Consider the following 20,499-nt stretch of genomic DNA (forward strand, 5'->3'; position numbering starts at 1 on the left):
AAGAATATCACATGGTACAGTCATATAATCTCCACCCAGATTCTCTTTTCTATTCTGTTTGCTTTACACACACACATACACACACACGAGAGAGAAAGAGAGAGAGAGAAAGAGAGAGAGTCTATGTATATATTTTTTGGGGCCAAGTGTTTTATCTAATCTACCATCCATATTCCAATTTTGTCAACTGATCCAAAAATGTTTTTTGTGTATATTTTTCTCTCTAGAACAGGATCCAGTCTAGTATCAGATATTGTTTTTAGTTATCATGTCTCTTTAGCCTACTTTAGTTGGAAATTTCCACTTACATCTTTTTCTTTCTTTACACATTTTTTAAAAGAATAAAGCCCTCTCCCTTTCATTTTTATTTCCTGATGATTCAGGTTATGCATTTTTCTAGTCAGAATACCACCTCAATGATATGTCCTTTTTTAGGACATCACATGTAAGAGACACCTACTGCCCATTTGCCCCTCACTGGTGATGTTCATTTTGGTCACCTGGTCAAGGTACTATTCAATTTCTCCATGTATAGTTGTTTTTCCCCCTGCAATAAGTAATCTGTGGGAAGACATTTTAAGGCCATGCTATTATCCTCTTAATTATTGAAAATTTGCCCTGAATCAGAATCCATTAATGATTCTTGCCTGAACCAGTCTTTGCTATGATGGTTGCAAATGGCGATTTAATTCCCGCACTCCCTTCACATTCACCAGTAAGCCCTCAGCATTCTACTGAAAGAAAGAGCCCTCCCTTCTCTTCCCAGCCACCCATCCACCTACCTTTTCATCCACCCTCCCATCCAATATCTGTCCAATCATCCATCCATCTCTGCATCCATCCACCCTCCCACTCAATAGCTAGCCAGCCATCCATCCATCCATCCATCCATCTCTTCATTTATTCATCCAATCTATTTATCCACCTATCCATCCATCTAGCCATCTATTTATCCATATATCCATCTATCTATCCATCCATCCATCTATTATCTCCCTTTCCTTGGTATGAACTCAGATTTCTGTTTGATTTTTTTTTCCAATGGTTTGTCATTCCCTGTCTCTACTCTGTCTTTCTAGAATTCCTATTTTTAAAATGCTAGCACAGTCCTCCAGTTGTCTTATTTTTCCTCTCTGTTTTTCACCTGCTGGCCTTTTAGTTCTACTTTCTCAACTTCATTTTCTAATACGTGTATTGACTACTTTTATCTTTTTGGTTTTCAAGAGCTCTTGCTTGTTTGTGATTGTTCTTATTTGATGAGTACAATGTATTCTCTTTTGTCTCCCAGAATATTGTTGCACCTGTTTTCTGCTTCTTGCGTTGTTTGTTTTCACTGAGTTCTCTTTTTTCAGATTATTTGCTTTGATTTTTTAATTATTTGTGTCTCTTTCATTGTGGAGGTGTTTCTCAAAAGTTTGGTAGTATTTGACAGTTTATTTTTAAGAATGAGGCATGATCAGTGTTTGTTGAATGGTGGACTTTGCTGTGATGTGATTCAGTAAGGCCCATTTATTTCATTGAGATGCCCCTAAATGTCATTAGCTATAAATTTTTTTCTCCTAAAGTAGTTTCTCCAGGGGAGAATCATGCAATCTTCTGGTGGGGAGAAAGCATACTGGGGGTTAGGAGGGCTGGAGGGATGGTTGGGGAAAGTGAGGGTTTATAAGCTTGGATGCCAGAGAAAAGAGGAGGGACTCTTGTCACCGTGCTCACCTGTACCCTCCATTATGCCTACAGTTCTTGTGCCAGAACCTCTCTCCCTCTTTCAATTTCTTCAAGGAATAAACCTCCATTCTTTTGTAGGGTAATGGAGGCATAGTCACTTCACTGGATGAAGGAATGGAATAGACATGGAAATGTTCTTGATACAGCTTTTCAGGCAGTCTTCAATTCTCCTCATCCAAGGTTCACCTGATACATCCAATAAACTTTCTAGGGTTCTGTGGAATGAATCAACCCTCTTCTCATTGCTCTCTTCATCGGTAGACCTGGATTTTTGCTTTCTTCACTCTACCTAAGTCAGTTACCACTGGTCCTTCTACTTCCCACCTTCTAAAAATGTGGAGAATCTTCCATCCATTGTTGTCTCCTCTTTGATTCCCTTTGTACTGGTGAGTTCATGCCATGATAAATTCCTATTTTGTTATTTTGATAATGTTTCAAAGGGGAACAGAAGTAAAGATATGCATTGATCCACTTTGTTTAACTGGAATGTGAACAAAAATTTGAATCTGGATGAGAGAAGCAAAGTCTAAGATTGTCAAGATTGTAATTAGCATTCCAGCTGCCTGCCCTTATTCCTTTCCAAACCACACGTAAATAGCTCCTGGGTCTGAGTGCTGTGCACCTAAGTTTGTTTTGTAATCGGGAGAAAGACATGATCCTAAAGGAACAGTGTATGGGAAAATGTGAGGTAGCTACTCAGGGGAGGGTGTGAAGAGAAGCGATTCACATCCTATTTCTTTATACAATATGTAATATTATATCTCATCTGTACCACCCCACATGCCTTTGCAAGATGAATCTAAAAAAAAAAATGAAACAACTTCAAGTAGACCTAGTAGCAGAGACTGCCATATGGATTGGCTACAAATGACCTCCATTTCACCGCTGAAAATCATAATTCAAATACAACATAAGATGCAAGGATGGATTTAATAGAAAATTCAGTCAGAAAACAGAAGTTAGTTTTCATATGTTCAGCAAGTCATGTTCAACACCTATTAGGTGCCAGACACCATTCTAAACACTTATTTCTTAGGTTTTTCTTGCTAAGTTATCATTGACATCCTCAACAGGAGAATATGTGTTTTTGACAGAAATGCAGACAAACCCAAGCTACAATGATGAAGTAGGGAACCTGTGGTTGACTTTCCACAGTAACAGAACTGGAGGGTGACTGTGAAGTATAATCTACCTAGGGTGTAATTGACTTATCTCACAGGGATTTACTAGTTTTACCATGTTTGCATGATAAAATATTACTTAGATATGTAAGAGAATTATATTTTATGATTCTATAACTAACTGGAAATTAATCAATTTGTCCAAATTAACAGTTTATTTATCACTGTTCACTTTGTGTGTGTGCACCCACAGCCAGAGTTCCGGTAAAATTTATTTCTCTTCTCAAGCAGTAACGTAGTACAAAAGGAAGATCCACTAGAGGATCCACCAGACCAAAGGGAAGAGAATTCATATATCACCCCGTACTCCAGTAAATCTTGATGGAGTTTCAGTTCAATATTGTGATACAGGAAGAGAGGAATATTTTCAATACAACTTCTTCACAGAGTTTATTGATGGTGGGAGGTAAGAGGGAAAGCGGATTGTGGAGCCTTCCTATCATTGAAGAAATGAAGGACATTACGGTGTGTATGGTAAGATCCAGTCCGTGTTTGCAGTGGGGGAAACATTCACGTATTTGTAGAGGTAGTCCAGCAGTACTTACACAAATGGTTAAGAGAGGTGATGGGAAATTTGCAGACTACCTTAGACCGCTTGGTGACCACCTTCATTCCACCAAATATCAGAGAGGGCGATGATGTGGAGCAAAAACAAAAATACTGCTCATGACAGTGAAAGTTGGTACAACCATTTTGGAGGGCCATTTGGAGCTTCACCTCAGAATAATGCAAATTAAAACAGTGAGGAGATACCATTGTGCGTCCATCAGGTTGGAAACAATTTTAAAATCTTTGAATACTAAGTGTTGACAAGCAGGCGGGAAAGTGGAAATGATACAATGGAAATCCAGATGACCACTCTGAGGAGCATTTGGGCAGCAGTTAGACTTCTCAGAAATGGTCTGCGTCCAGAATCCTTGCCTCTGTGAGGCTGCCTGTTGTTGCCTGTACCAGTGAATGACATTGAGCATAGAACTGTTCAGGCATGTGCTTTTCACTCAAAATGTTTAGACGTCGCTTTGCTGTTTTAGGCGAATGTTCCCGTGCAGAAACCTCCAGCCCCCCTAATGAATTCCTTTTCCCTGCGCAGGTGGCTTGATCCTCTCTTTTGGGATACTTGTAGGAATCTTCTTTATCTTCAGCAGCTTGACTAGTATTCTTCTTGATACTGATTATTTTCTGTGTATTCCCCAAGACTCTCTGATGTGCAAATTGAAGTAATCATTGCGGTAATGCTTCCTCCTGTCACTGAATATGTCTTTGACTTGGTTTTCCATGTATGTTCTGTGCTTTTTTACTCTTCACACATTTTTTTGTTCTGTATTGTTTCCTCCTCAGTTTCTTTCCCCAGCGTTTCCAGCTCTTTGGGGGCCTTATTCTTTAGTTTTGTTATCTCGTCTTCCCTTTAATCTCTCAAGAGTGTGAAGGATATGGAATCTAACCAGTTCTTCTCTTTCAGGGGTAAGTTTGGATTCTTTACCAGTTCTGCACAGTTGGTTTTTGTTTTTTCCTTTTTAGGGGCCTGTGGAGGGGAGAGTAACAAATTTCTGCACGGGTCCTCCATTCAACTTGTTTTCCCTACCCATCTTTGACAAAGCAATCCTATCCTGGACTATTTGCCCCCAAGATAGTGTAGGCAAATTCTCCTTGACTCCAGGGAGTTTACCTGGGTAATAGTGGATCCTCCCCTTAGAAGGTGTGTTGAAGGGCGGACGTGAATGGGGCGTGGTTTTGCTCCATCCCTCACCTGCCTGTGGAGAGCAGGAAGGAATGAGAAGAGAGGATTGGGGCTTGTTGCAGATGAGTTAATAAAGCTTTGTCACCAATCTTTTTTTTTTTTTTTTTTGAGACGGAGTCTCGCTCTGTCGCCCAGGCTGGAGTGCAGTGGTGCGATCTCAGCTCACTGCAAGCTCCGCCTCCCGGGTCCCCACCATTCTCCTGCCTCAGCCTCCTGAGTAGCTGGGACTACAGGCGCCGCCACCACGCCCAGCTATTTTTTTTTTTTTTTTTTTTTTTTTTTGTATTTTTAGTAGAGAGGGAGTTTCACCGTGTTAGCCAGGATGGTCTTGATTTTCTGACCTCGTGATCCGCCCGCCTCGGCCTCCCAAAGTACTGGGATTACAGGCGTGAGCCACCACGCCTGGCCTGTCACCTATCTTTGTAATGAGCTCTGAATCAAAAGGGCATTCTATTGAGTTAGGGGGGAAAGGGTCTCTCCCTATAGACAAACAGTTGAGGCAATGAGGCCCTCTTGAGTTTCAAAGTGTTCCCCTGTTTCAGAGTAAACCGTCGAGCTGGTGTGTGGTGCATTTAGTGTGAAAGCGTTGAGTGTTTCAACTTTTAGTGTGATGTGGTCTAGTGCCCCTCCCTCCATGCAGAGATTTCATTTGCTGCTTTGAACAAAGACTCTCTTTCACTTTCCACCTGGCCCAAGGGAAAAAGAGGTAAATTCTGTGAGTTGTTCAAAATGAGGCTTATGATCTATTTATCTAAGGAGGGAGAGGCTTGAAGATAGTTTTCTGCATTTTGTTTGTCACCTAAATATCCAATCTTCATACCAAAACGTCAGTGAAATTTTTCCTCAATACTGATTGCTCCACTGTACTTCCCTCTTGAGAGGAAGTCAAGAGCCTATTCCTTGTAGCTCTTCTAGTTGGGTAAAATTTGTGTCATATCTGACAATAGTTTCTGAAGTTTGTGGAATGAAATGGAGACCTTCGCATGGTTTCAACACTGACTGTATATTCTTTGTTCTTTTCACTTCATTTGGTACATTTGGCTCCATTTGGGGAAGAAAATTCTTTTGTGATCTTACATTCTAGCTGCCGTCTAAAGGTCTTTCCAAATTCATATTGTATTTATCTTCTCTGTTGCGAATGTGGTTAGTTGAGATTATTTGCAATGAAGTTCTTTATGGCAAATCATGCCTTCACATCTTTATTGGAATGTTTTCACCTGGTCTTAAAAAGACCTTTCGTGGTCATCATTATTTCTATATACTCACCCCTACCAGCAGCCCACAGCCCCAAAGAAGATGGAAGATATGATCTTTTAAACAAAATACACTTGATTGTTTTAACTCTTGTGGAAAGAGTAAATATAATGATAACATACTTAGACAATTCTACCCAGGTTAATGAGTAGCATTATCTCACAGGCTATCTGTCCATTTTTAGTGTAAGTGTGATTTGGTAAGTAGAGTATGAACAAAGGTGAAGAAATTTAATAACTTCCATGATCTTATTAAGTTTTTTTTTTTTTTGAGACGGAGTCACGCTCTGTTCCCCAGGCTGGAGTGCAGTGGCATAATCTCCGTTCACTGCAACCTCTGACTCCCGGGTTCACGCCATTCCCCTGCCTCAGCCTCCCAAGTAGCTGAGACTACAGGCGCCTGCCACCACGCCCAGCTAATTTTTTTGTATTTTTAGTAGATATGGGGTTTCATCATGTTAGCCAGGATGGTCTCAATCTCCTAACCTCGTGATCCACCCACCTTGGCCTCCCAAAGTGCTGGGATTACAGGCATGAGCCACCGCGCCCGGCCGATCTTCTTAAGTTTTAACAGAGTGCTTTTTTAATCATCTACTTAGGTATACCCAACTTAAGCCCATACATAAAAATGGCCACTTGGGCACTTTTATTAATAGTCAAACACTAAAATTGTAATAAGGAAATCAGAAAAGTTCATTAACACATGATTTAAAGAAAAAAATACAAATGGCCATTTAAAATAATGTTTACCTCACTAGCTATCAAATACATTTAAATAAAAAATATCATTCCATTAAAAAAAAAAAAAAAAGCCCAAGCCACATGTAGAAGTGCACACTTGTAATCCCAGGTGCTGGAGGCTGATGCAGGAGGATTGCATAAACCCAGGAGTTTAACACCAGCCTAAGCAATATAGCAAGACCCTATATCTAAAAAGAAAAAAAATATTAAGTCCAGAACTGGATGGCTTCACAACTGAATTCCACCAAACATTTAAAGAAGAACTGATTCTAATTGTTCTCAAACTCTTCCAATAAAATTGAAGAGGAGGAAATACTTCCAAATGCATGTTATGAGATCATCATTATCCTAATAGCAAAACCAGACAAGCATGCTACAACACAAGAAAATTACAGACCAATATCCCTGATGAACATAGATGCAAAAATCTTCAACAAAATAATAGAAAACCCAATTCAACAGCACATTCAAAGGGTTATTCACCATGATAAAGTGGGATTTATCCCTGGGATGCAAGCGTGGTTTGACATATGAAAATCAATAAATGTGATATATGATATCAACAGAATAAATATGGTCTTTTCATTAGATCATTTCAATAAATGCAGAAAAGCATTTGACAGGCTGGCTGTGGTGGCTCACTCCTGTAATCCCAGCAATTTGGGAGGCTGAGGTGGGTGGATCACTCAAAGTCAGGAGTTTTAGACCAACATAGTGAAACCCTGTCTCTTCTGAAAGTAAAAAAATTAGCTGGGTGTGGTGTCTTGCATCTGTAATCCCAGCTACCTGGGAGGCTGAGGTGGGAGAATTGCATGAACCCAGGAGACAGAGGTTGCAGTGAGCCAAGATCATGCCACTGCACTCCAGCTTGGGTGACAGGGCGAGACTCTGTCTCAATTTAAAAAAAAAAAAAAAAAACCATTTGACAAAATTCAATATCCTTTCATGATGTTATGTATAGAAGGAATGTACCTCAACATAGTAAAGGCCATATATGAAAAGCCCACAGCTAACATCATACTCAATGCTGAAAAGTCAAAAACTGTTTAAGATTAGGAACAAGACAAGGCTGCTCACTCTATGCAACATAGTACTGGAAGTCCTAGCCAGAGCAATGTGGCGAGAGAAAGAAATAAAGGACCTCCAAATTAGGAAGAAAAAAAGGGAAATTATCTATTTGTTGATGACATAATCTGATATATAGAAAATCTAAAGACTCTACCAAAAAAAACTGTTACAACTGATGAATTCTGCAAATTGCAAGATGTAAACCCAACATACAAAAATCAGTAATATTTTTATACACAAACAACAAATTATTCAAAAAATAGGAAAACAATTCTATTTACAATAACATTTTTTAAAATAGGATAAAATAGTTAGGAGTAAATTTAATCAATGAGGCAAAAGACCTGTACACTAAAAATTATAAAACATTGATGAAGAAGTTGAAGATGAGATAAATAAATGGGATGATACCCTGTATTCGTGAATTGGAAGAATTAATATTGTTAAAATATCCACACTACCCAAAGCAATCTACAGATTCAATGCAATTTCTGTCAAATTCCAATGTCATTTTTCACAGAAATAGAAAAACAATCCAAAAATTTGTATGGAACTGCAAAGGACCCCTAATATCCAAAGTCACCTTGAGCAAAAAGAACAAATCTGCAGGCATCACTTTACCTTATTTGAAAATATATTACAAAACTATAGTAATCAAAACAGCATGGTAATGGCATAAAAACAGATACATAAACCAATGGAACAGGATAGAAAGTCCAAAAATAAATGCATGCAAATATGGTCAACCAGTTTTTGACAAGGGTGCCAAAAACACACAATAAGGAAAAGACAGTCTCTTCAGTAAATGGGGTTTGGAAAACTAGATATCCACATACAAAAGGATGAAAATGGACTCTTATCTCACACCATATACAAAAACCAATTCAAAATAGATTAAAAACTTAAATGTAAAACCTGAAACTGTAAATCTACTGGGAGAAAACATAGAGGTAAACCTCCATGATATTGGTTTAAGCAACAATTTCTTGGGTAGGACTCCAAAGTACAGGCAACAAAAGCAAAAATAGACAAATGGGATTGCACCAAACTAACAAGTTCCTGCATAGCAAAAGAAACAACAGAGTGAAAATACAGTCCACAGAATGGGAGAAAATATTTGCAAACTATACATCTTTAAGGGGCTAATCTCCAAAATATATAAGTAACTCAAACAACTCAATAGCTGGAAAACAAATAACCCAATTTGAAAATGGGAGAAACACCTGAACAGACATTTCTCAAAAGAAGACATACAAATGGCCAACAGGTCATAAAAAAATGCTCAACATCACTAATTGTCAGGGAAATGCAGATTAAAACCACAACGAGCTATCACTTCAAACCTGCTAAAATGGCTATTATCAAAAAAATGAAAAGTAAGTATTGGTGAGGACATAAATAAATAGGAACCCTGGTACACTGTTGGTGAGAGTCTAAATTAGTATAGCCGTCTGAAAAACAGTATAGAGGTTGCTCAGAAAATTAAAAACAGAATTACCGTATGATACATCAATCTACTCTGGGTATAGGGGATTGAAATAATTATTTCAAAGAAGTATCTATACCCCTATGTTCTTTGCAGCATTATTCACAGTAGCCAAGATATGAAATCAACCTAAGTGTCCATCAGCAAATGAATGAATAAGTAAAATGTGGTATGTATACCCAATGGAATGCTATTTAGGCTTTAAAAAGAAGGAAATTCTGTATAAAAACTCGGATGAACCTGGAGGACATTTCGCTAAGTGAAATCAGCCAGACACAGAAAGATAAATATTGCATGATTACACTTATATGTAGACTCTAAAAAAGTCTAACTCATAGTAGTAGAATGTAGAATGGTGGGTTACCTCAACCATGGATTGGATAAAGAAAATGCAGTCACATACACCATGGAATACTACACAGCCACAGAAAAAAAAAATCGTGTCCTTTGCAGCAGCATGGATGCAGCAAGAGGCCATTATCCTAAGCAAATTAATAGGAACAGAAGACCAAATACCAGGTGTTCTCACTTATAAGTGGGACCTAACTATTGGGTACTTGTGGACATAAAGATGGCAACAATAGACACTGGAGACTGCTGGGGGGAGGGAGGAAACTAGAAGTGGAAAAGTGAACCATTGGGTACTATGCCTAGTACCTGGGTGAGGGAATTATTTGTACCCCAAACCTCAGCATCAGCAATATACCAAGGTAACAAACCTACACATGTACCCAATGAATCTAAAATAAACGTTGAAAATACTTTAAAATAAATAAATAGAAATTTTATTTCACCTATGTGTAAAATTAAGTAAGGTTGTGTTTACAAAACAAAGGAAATCTCATTTAAAAAGATCTCATCTAACTGACTATTTGATGCTGTTTAGAATGAATATTTAATTTTTAGTAAGTTGTTTTGCTATGATAGAGTCACGGATTTAGAAATTGGACCTTTTTAAGGAGTCTCGTCATAGAATAAAAGCCATTCTTCTTCGCGTTGTTCTCACATATTACACAAAGCCTTAACCCTATGTCCAATTTTGTTATTAGATTAAATAAATTAATTAAACTATAATTTTAAAAGATGGATTACCAGGACTGGGGGTGAGGGGTGAATGGGGAAAGTTTAGACATTGGTCAAATGGTACAAAGTTTCAGTCAAACAGGGGGAATAAGTTTTAGATATCTATTCTACATCATGGTAGCCATAGTTAATAATAACATACTGTATATTTCAAAATTGCTAAAAGATTAGATTTTAAATGTTCTCACCACAAACACACAAAAGATAAGTGATAGATATGTTAATTAGCTTGATTTAATCTTTCTACAATGTATGTATATCATCACATTGTACCCCGTAGATATCTACAATTATTATTTGTCAATAATAAAAAATTAGATATTATTATTTGCTTGTCAAATTGGCAGAGTTTTTTTAAATTTAATTTTAAATGTTGAGAAGAGTGTAACGAGATTCTCTGATACAAATAAACGTGGACACAACCTTGATGAAATATAATTTGAAAATTCTTAGAAAGCTTTGCGGTTTTTGCTTTTTGTTTTTTGTTTTGTTTTGTTTTGTTTTGTTTTGAGACGGAGTCTCGCTCTGTCGCCCAGGCTGGAGTGCAGTGGCCGGATCTCAGCTCACTGAAAGCTCCGCCTCCCGGGTTTATGCCATTCTCCTGCCTCAGCCTCCTGAGTAGCTGGGACTACAGGTGCCCGCCACCTCGCCCGGCTAGTTTTTTGTATTTTTTTTAGTAGAGATGGGGTTTCACCGTGTTGGCCAGGATGGTCTCGATCTCCTGACCTCGTGATCTGCCCGTCTCGGCCTCCCAAAGTGCTGGGATTACAGGCTTGAGCCATGTCACCCGGCCCGTTTTTGCTTTTTGACCCAGACATTCTACTGCAAGGAAACCATCCAAGGTAATAATCAGTGAAGAATATAAGTACTATGTATAGGGGCACTTATTGCACTGTTATTCATAAGAAGAAAAAAATTTAAAACAACCCATTTTCAAATACTAAGGGAATGTCTAAATTGTACTACTTAAGATGTAATGTCATATAATCATTAAAATTGTGTTTTGGAAGAATTTTAGCAACATGGGAAAAGTAGAAGACGTACCGTTAAGTGATAGAAGCAGACCACTCTACATAAGTTAAATAATGATGTGTCATGTGCACAAAATAAATCTGGAAAGAAATACACAAAAATATCAATGATATTATCTTGCTAATGGGATGACAGGTGATATTTTTATTTTTCTTAAAATTTCTCCACATTTTCCAAGTGTTTTTATAATAAGCATGCAGTATTTTATAATAAAGTATGTTATTTTATAATAAAGTGCATTATTTTATAATAAAATATGTTAAAATGTGTATTGTGTTTACATATGCTATACATAATATCTGTGTATCCACAGTACGCTCTCAGCAGGATGAGGGCATGAGGACCTTATGTCATCCTTAAGATGACAGGTCAGGCCTTTCATGATATGTTTGCTGTCTACCTTTGTAGTTCGACCGCTTACTCTTCTTAGAACCTTCCATTTCACTTAAGTCATGCTGAACAACTTGCAAGCTCCCCGCACACGCCATGTTTGTTCTTGTCTCAGCATCTCTACAGATGTTGTTGTTTTTTCTTCCTGGAATGCTCTGGGCTTGATTTCAGGAGCAGAGAAGTTCATTCCTTTGGAGAAAAGACTTGTAAGAACAAGAGAAGGACCTCAGTTCCGGGGGTTCTGGGGTACAAGGCAAAACATCAAGACAGGATCTCAGGCAGAGGGGAATAAGGTGGAACCCCAGTTATGAGAATCGAGTAACCAAGAAACACGTTAAATTAGGTGCTAGAAAACTTGATGCTGAGTTCTCTAATGCTAGACTAAAACCCTTTGGTTCCCACTCCCTGAAGATATTACCGACGCCCATATTTTAATCTAAAAACAAAATCAAATTCTAAAGCTAAATAAAAAATGAATTGCAATTATTGTACCATAGTTCATCTTCATGAGAAGGAGTGAGGGAGAATTTGTTTTATCCTTAACCCTTGCTGAATAATCATCTAGGTCAGCCTCTGTCAAGCTTCCTCTATATACTAGCTTCTCAACCTGTTTCACATCATAGAATTGATAGAAGTGATATCTTTATGGCACATAGGGGTAAATACAAGAGGCCCCCATGGACACAAATAATTACCCTTGGTTCTCTGTGGGCCCCAGTCCTGGCCAGCTCCCCTTAGGGCTAAAATGATCATTATCTCAACCTACCTGAGACGCATTCCCTGCACACCAACTCTGATCTACATCATTCCAGGCTGAGTTGAGTCTAGTCAGCTTGCAAATGTCCCCGGGAAAAGAGATTTCCTCCCTCTTCCTTAGGTAGTTTTTCTCCTTTGGCTGTTTCCTCAGATGTTGCCATCTGAATAGCAACCAGAGAATCCTCCTTTCAAACCACACACTAGTCTAGGCACCACTACCATTTTTAAGGACTTTATTTTAGTGTACACCCATGATTGCATTCTTTAAAGAAGCAATTTTCTGTTACTTTCTTTTGTACAATACCCTAACGTTATGCTGTACCTTACATATGATGACCAGACCATGACTTGCATTTCAATAGATTGCTTAATACGCATCTTTTCTATCAAGAGTCAGCAAAATTCTGTAAGTGAAGACAGAAGTAAATCAGTTAGCAATCAGCCAACAGCTATTTTATTCCGGTTGTGTGAGGGGCCCTATAATAGATCCTTCAGGAAGGAAAAAGGAACAAAAGAAAGAGAAGATGTGAGGAGTTTCTGTTGACCACTGTCTTCTGGTGTCTTATGATGCATCACAAACAGACTTATTTCCACCTTTCTTATTCTCTGCAAAAATACCATCCCTAAAAACGTGCTGCTTAATTTTGGTGATCATATTTCAAAGGAATAATAGATATGGAAAAAGGCAATTTTATAAAAGTACCATCAACTGTTCCTTTTTAAGGGAACAGTTAAAATGCTACCTATTGCAAATTGCTCAGGCTTAATTTCATTTCACCAAGGATAGGAAAATGATCAAATATTTTTTGATTTGTTAATCTTGCTGATTAGCTGAACTAGTTCCTACCATGAGCAGCTAATGGGAAGAGGTGATATTCCAGACTATATAGATTCATTCTTTGTTCCTGTCCCTCCCACTTCTCCAGTGTAGAAGTGTTGGTGCACAAAACTGTGAAATCATTTACATTTTCCTTCTAGCTAATGCTTCCTTAAAATGGCACATGCATCCCTTGCTTTGGAAAGTAGTAGCTGCTGTGCCTTTTTCTAGCTCCCATTTTCCTTATAAATAATAATACTTAGTTCTAATAGCGATAGCAGCAACCTTAGAAGAGTTTCAACAACAAGACTTAGGCAGAAACTACTCTTCATTTAAGAAAGTTTTACTTGTCAAATAAAGATTGAATATATTCAACATGTCTAACATGATGATTTGATACACATACACACTGTATAATGATTACCACAATCAAATTAATGAATACGTCCACTACCACCCATCCTGCACGGTGGATCCCCAGAACTTGTTCATTTTAGCACGGAAAGTTTGTACTTTGATCAACATCTCTCCAGTTCCCGTACTCCTGCCCCTGGCAACCACCGTTCTACTCTCTGCTTCTATGAGTTCAGCCTTTTTCAGATTTCATGTATGTATTAGTCCGTTCTTGCACTGCTATAAAGAAATACCTAAAACTAGGTCATTCGTAAAGAAAAGAGGTTTCATTGGCTCATGATTCCGCAGACTCTACAGCGGGGGTGTCCAATCTTTCGGCTTCCCTGGGCCACATCGGAAGAAGAATTATCTTGGGCCACACATAAAATACACTAACACTAACTAACAATAGCTGATGAGCTTAAAAAAAAAAAATTACAAAAAAATCTCCTAATACGTGTGTGTGTGTGTGTGTGTGTGTATTATCTTAATTCTCAAAATATTCTTAAAAGGCAAACACAAGTATTAGTGTATTTTGCAGATGCAGAGATCGAAATTCACACACAGTAACTACATCATGAAGCCAGGTGCCAAATGCTGGAGGTCACATTCTGAAACACCTCTCAGCACCATCACACACTCAGATTATGTGCGTTGTTTCCTAGCTCTGAGAATAAAGTTCAAACTCCTCAATTCAGTATATAAGGCTTTAGAGCATGGTGTTTGATTACATGAATACGTTCTTTAGTGGTGATTTCTGAGATTTTGGTGCACTCATCACCTGAGCAGTGTACACTGTACCCAATGTGTAGTCTTTTATCCCGCACGCCCTTTCTCCCAAGTCCCCAAAGTCCACTGTATCATTCTTATGCTTTTGCATCCTCATAGCTTAGCTCTCACTTATGAGTGAGAACAAAGGATGTTTGTTTTTCCATTCCTGAGTTACTTTACTTAGAATAATGGTTTCCAATTCCATCCAGGTTGCTGCAAATGCCATTATTTCATTCCTTTTTAAGGCTGAGTAGTAGTCCATGGTGTGTGTGTGTGTGTACACCATAATTTCTTTATCCACTCATTGTTCTTGCTGGAGTAAGGTGGTATCACATTGTGGTATCACATTTCCCTGATCATTAGTGATGCTGAGCAATTTTTCATGTTTGTTGGCCATTTGTATATCTTCTTTTGAGAATTATCTATTCATGTCCTTAGCCCACTTTTTTTTTTTTTTTTCTTGAGACAGAGTCTCCCTCTGTTGCCCAGGCTGGAGTGCAGTGGCGTGATCTCAGCTCACTGCAACCTCCACCTCCTGGGTTCAAGAGATTCTCCTGCTTCAGCCTCCCGAGTAGCTGGGACTACAGGCATGTGCCATCATGCCTGGCTAATTTTTTGTATTTTTAGTAGAGACAGGGTTTCACCGTGTTAGCCAGGATGGTCTCTATCTCCTGACCTTGAGATCCACCTGCCTCCAAATGCTGGGATTACAGGCATGAGCCACTGCGCCTAGCCTAGCCCACTTTTTGATGAGATTTTTTTTTTTTTTCTTACTGATATGTTTGAGCTCCTTGTAGATTCTGGATATTAGTTCTTTATGAGATGTATAGATTGCAAAGATTTTCTCCCACTCTGTGGGTTGTCTGTTTACTCTGCTGATTGTTTATTTTGCTGTGCAGAAGCTTTTTAGTTTAATTAAGTTCCATCTATTTTTCTTTGTTTTTGTTGCATTTGCTTTTGGGTTCTTGGTTATGAAGTCTTTGCCTAAGCCAATGTCTAACAGAGTTTTCCCGATGTTATCTTTTAGAGTTTTTATAGTTTTACGTCTTAGATTTAAGTCCTTGATCCATCTTGAGTTCAAAATCTCATAATATTTTAAGAAAGTTTACAAATTTGTGTTGGGCCACATTCAAAGCCATTCTGGGTCACATGCAGCCTGTGGGCCGTGGGTTGGACAAGCTTGCTCTACAGGAAGCATGGCTGGGGAGGCGTTAGAAAACTTAAAATCATGGCAGAAGGTGAAGAGGAAACAGCACATCTTCACATGGCCAGAGCAGGAGGAAGAGAGTGAAGGGGGAGGTACTACATACTTTTTTTTTTCATGTTTCAGGCTTTACTGGGCATCACACAGGGCTGGGGTAGGGACCCAGCAAAGGGAGCAGGGCATGCAGATGGTCTTTGAGGACAGTGCTGGGGAGCTCAGGGATCAGTCCAGCTTTTCAAAGAAGAAACAAGCGCTGATAGGAAAAGCAGTCAGGTTGGTGTTAGTGCAGAAAAAGAGAGATGTTAGGAGGGGGACTTTGATGGAAGATAGTGGGAGCTGAAGCTTTAAAGAGCCTCGATGCAGGAGGGATCATGTTAGAAGAAAGGAAGCCAATGAGGCCTGGGGGAAAAAGAAGAGAGTGGAAAGAAGGAAAAAGGAAGAAGCCTGGTCCAGGGAGTTGGGCTGTTCTCCAGTGTTCTCCAGGCTCCCAGGCATAGCTGACTTCCCAAACAAAGGACCTTGGAGGCATTGGCTGGACTTCATGTAGGCAGAGATCTTTTCAAACCCTCAAATCGGGAGATGAAGTCCTTCAGGTTTGGGAAGACATCCAGGCAGCTGGGCTCAAATATACAGTTCAGGTCAAGGATGTCATAGGCAAGGAAGTCCACAAAGGTGATTTCGTCTCCTGCAAACCATGGCCGCTTCCCCAGAAACTGCGAGTAGAGCGTTAGCTTTTCAGGGAGTTCCTCCAAGTACTTTGGCTTCACTTTCTCAAATTCTGGGATGTAGCAGATCATGGCCAGCTGCATCAGGTTGTCCATGGACTGGTTCTCCAAAATGTCCACACGAATCTTCTCCTCTTCTGTCTCCCCACACAAGTTGTGCTTGCGGGCAATGTGGCACAGGATGGCATTGCTCTGGGTGATCTTGTGAGCCCCATCGAACAAGTAGGGCAGATTGGGAAAGTCCAGGCCCAGCTGGAATTTTTCATGCAGCTACTGGCTTCTGTCATAGTTAGGAGAGTCCCCCATCATGTACTTCTTTTCCTTGTAGCTTGAGTCTGTATATTCCAAGAGCAGGCGGATGGCGTGTGCCAGCCCGTGGATGCCCCCATACCCCAGTGTCATGGGCATGGTGCTGGTTGGTGCAGATTCTGCAGACCGGTACTACACACTTTTAAGCAACCAGATCTCATGAGAACGCACTCACTATCACGAGAACAGCAAGGGGGAAATCCGCCCCCATGATCAATCATCTCCTGCCAGCCCCTCCCCCAACACTGGGGATTACAATTCAACATGAGATTTGGGCAGGGACACAAATCCAAACCATATCAATGTATAAATGAGATCATACAATATGTGTCCTTCTGTGCCTGGCTGATTTCACTCAGCATAATGTCCTCCAGGTTCATCCATGTTGTTCCAAATGGCAGGATTTCCTTGCTTTTTATGGCTGAATAACTTTCCATTGCATGTATGTACCACATCTGTGAGGCTGGCTATTATCACAAAGACAAGAGATAACAAGTATTGGCAAAGGGGTGGAGAAAAGGGAACCATTGTACACTGTTGGTGGAATGTAAATTGGTATACCCATTATGGAAAATAGTATTAAGATTCCTTTAAAAATAAAAAATGGAACTGCCTTATGATCCAGCATTCCCACTGCTGAGTACATATACAACAGGAATGAAATTAGTAGGTTGAAGTCCTATCTGTACTCTTATGTTCATTGCAGCATTATTCATAATAGCCGAGATATGGAGCCAAGACTGACCTAAGTATCTGTCTATGGAGGAATGGATAAAGAAAATGTGGCACAAACAACTTACTCTTTGTGCGCCTTGAAGAACATCTAGACTTAGGGCAGACAACTTTCCTATCATAACTTTTTAACAGAAACTAGTAATATATGGGATCTGTATTTTTTTCAGTACAGATAAGCTATGTTTTTCGCCTTAGGTTTATAGGATAGGATGTGTAGACAGGCTTTTAGAAGCTGTTTTCTTTCATCTTAGTCAACATTCTTGCAATTTGGGTACTTGCCCACAGATTAGAGGGGTCTTTTCTGGTTTTATAGGACAATCAGCTAAATTTTCCTAGCCAGTATGGAGAACTGAAGCAGGGACAGCCCACAGCCTAGTCAGCTATGTTTTCGCTTTTGGTTTTTGGTTTTTTGACACAGAGTTTCACTCTCTTTGCCCAGGCTGGAGGTGCAATGGTGCGATCTCAGCTTACTGCAGCCTCCGCCTCCTGGGTTCAAGCTATTCTCCTGCCTCAGTGTCCTGAGTAGGTGGGATTACAGGTGCCTGCCACCACAACTGGCTAATTATTTTTGTATTTTTAGTAGAGACAGGGTTTCATCATGTTGGCCAGGCTGTTCTCAAACTCCTGGCCTCAAGTGATCCACCCACCTCAGCCTCCCAAAGTGCTGGGATTACAGGCGTGAGCCACCACGCCCAGCCATTTTTTATTATTTTTAATAATAGCTCAAGTACATCCAACAATTCCACTTCTAGGTATTTAGCCAAGATAAATGAAAACACGTCCATGTAAAAACTTGTACCTGAATGTGTGTACCAATCTTATTCATAGAAGTCAAAAAGTGGACACAACCCAAATGTCCAGCAATGGATGTATCAGTAAACAAAATGCGGTCTATCCATACAATAAAATATTATCCAGCAATAAAAAAGAATGAAATACTAAAACATATTAGAACATGGATGAGCCTCAAAAACGTTATGCTAAGTGAGAGAAGCCAGTCACAAAACACCACATACTGCATGATTCCTTTTGTATGAAATGTCCAGAATAGGCAAATCTGTAGAGACAGAAAGTAGATTCATGGTAGCCATGGGCTTGGGGAGGCATGGAGAGGAGGGAAAAGGGGAATGACTGTTAATGGGTATGGGGTTTCTTTTTGGGGTGATGAAAATGTTTTAAAGTAGATTGAGGTGGTGCTTGCACAGTTCTGGATATACTGAAAGCCACAGAATTGTACACTGTAAATAGGTGCATTATATAACGTGCATTGTGTCTCCATAAAGCTGACGTTTAAAAAATAGCTCAATCATAATAACCATAAAGTGTGGGTTAGGAATATGACTTCCTTTCAAAGAGTACAGTATGGAAAGAGGGAAAAAAAAGAATAACTTTATCGTGAAGAAAGCTGACAAACACCCCCTTAGCCAGGTGGTCAAGGTTGATGAGGACAGCACTTATTCCTGTGGGTCCCCCTCCCCCAAACCCACAACCCCAGTCTAACCGTGAGAGACACCAGACAAACCCCAACCGAAGGACATTCTACAACATATGCAACCAGTCCTGTGCAAAACTGTCAAAGTCATCAAGAATCAAGAAAGCCTAAGAAACTCACAACCGAGAGGAGTCCAAGGCAACAGGATGGCTAAGTGAAATGCGGCACCGGGGATGGGATCCTGGGACAGAAACAGGACGCGAGGGAAAGACTGGGGACATCTGAATGAAACATGGGCTCTAATAATAATCTATACCAACATGGGTCCATTAATTGTGACAAATGTATCATACTAATGTAAAATATTAATAATGGGAAACTGGGATTTGCCTAACTTCTTTGTGTCTCTTTCCTCATCTCCAAAGTAGGGGTACTAATGGGTACCTACGTCAATGGTTTGTGGGGTGTAAGTGATTTAAGCCATTATATAATGTTGAACAGTGCCTGATAGTAAGTGCTCAATACATGTTAGCTACTATTACTATAGTTATTCATAATTTCAGACATTTTGTTTTAAAATGAGAGAGAGATAAAGCTGACTGTTTTAAAAGAGGTTCAAAAGTGCTGCCCTTGCCTGATGTTTATTAAGTAAACACCTTTTTCAGAGGGAGGTGATAGAGAGTTGAATACATTGGTACGTTTTTCTCTTAACCCATCTACTTTTAAGATAAAGTTGGAAGGAAATGGAATAAAGTATATATACCCAAGGGGTAAAATGTAAAGGGAATACTTTATATACTGCATACGGGAGGAGAAATAGCAAGGAAACTGTAAATAGTCCCCAAATTAAAAACACCCAGCTCACAAATATCACACACATATATATATATGCACACACAAATATTATGAATATAGTCAATTACAAAATACAGAATGCCTGGTTAAATTTGAATTTCAGATAAACAGCAAGTACTTTTTTTAGTATAAATTTGTCTCGAATATCTCATGGGTCACACACTAAACAATGATTTGTTTATCTGAAATTCAAATTTAACTAGGCATCCTGTATTTTCGTTTGCTAAAGTTGGCAACCCTGCTGAAAGAGCATTATGCATTTCATGTGTGTTGCGGTGGCTCAGGCCTATAATCCCAACATTTTGGGAGGCCGAGGCAGATGGATCATTTGAGGTCAGGAGTTTGAGACCAGCCTGGCCAACATGGCAAAACCCCATCTCTATTAAAAATATAAAAATTAGCTGGGCGTGGTGGTGGGCGGCTATAATCCTAGCTACCGAGGAATCTGAGGTACGAGAATCACTTGAACCTGGGGGGCAGAGGCTGCAGTGAGCCGAGATTGTGCCACTGCACTCTAGCCTGGGATAGAGCGAGACTCTGTCTCAAACAAACAAAAATACAAATGATCATTATGCATTTCAATGTTTATTATGTTTTCTTTCTCAGATAATCATGAAGCAGGGTGTGGTGGCTCACGCCTGTAATCCCAGCACTTTGAGACGCCAAGGAGGGTGGATGGCTTAAGCCCAGGAGTTCACGACCAGCCTGGGCAACATGGTGAAACCTCATCTCTACAAAAAATACAAAAAAAAAAATACAAAAATTAGCCGTGTGTAGTGGCACATACCTGAAGTCCCAGCTACTT

General features: G+C 39.5%; 2 protein-coding genes and 1 pseudogene across 2 annotated transcripts in view; 1 reads left to right on the plus strand and 2 right to left on the minus strand.

Moving 5' to 3' along the window:
* Positions 1–20,499, plus strand: part of TSEN2 (tRNA splicing endonuclease subunit 2) — a 728,632-nt gene that overhangs the window by 436,953 nt on the left and 271,180 nt on the right. The gene's annotated exons all lie outside the window — the stretch shown is intronic.
* The window catches only part of TIMP4 (TIMP metallopeptidase inhibitor 4), a 328,069-nt gene that overhangs the window by 82,516 nt on the left and 225,054 nt on the right, over positions 1–20,499 (minus strand). The gene's annotated exons all lie outside the window — the stretch shown is intronic.
* LOC126949003 (glutathione S-transferase Mu 1-like) lies at positions 16,008–16,851 on the minus strand (annotated as a pseudogene).

Source organism: Macaca thibetana, chromosome 2 (genome assembly GCF_024542745.1).
Source record: "Macaca thibetana thibetana isolate TM-01 chromosome 2, ASM2454274v1, whole genome shotgun sequence".
NCBI classification, from domain to species: Eukaryota; Metazoa; Chordata; class Mammalia; order Primates; family Cercopithecidae; genus Macaca; species Macaca thibetana.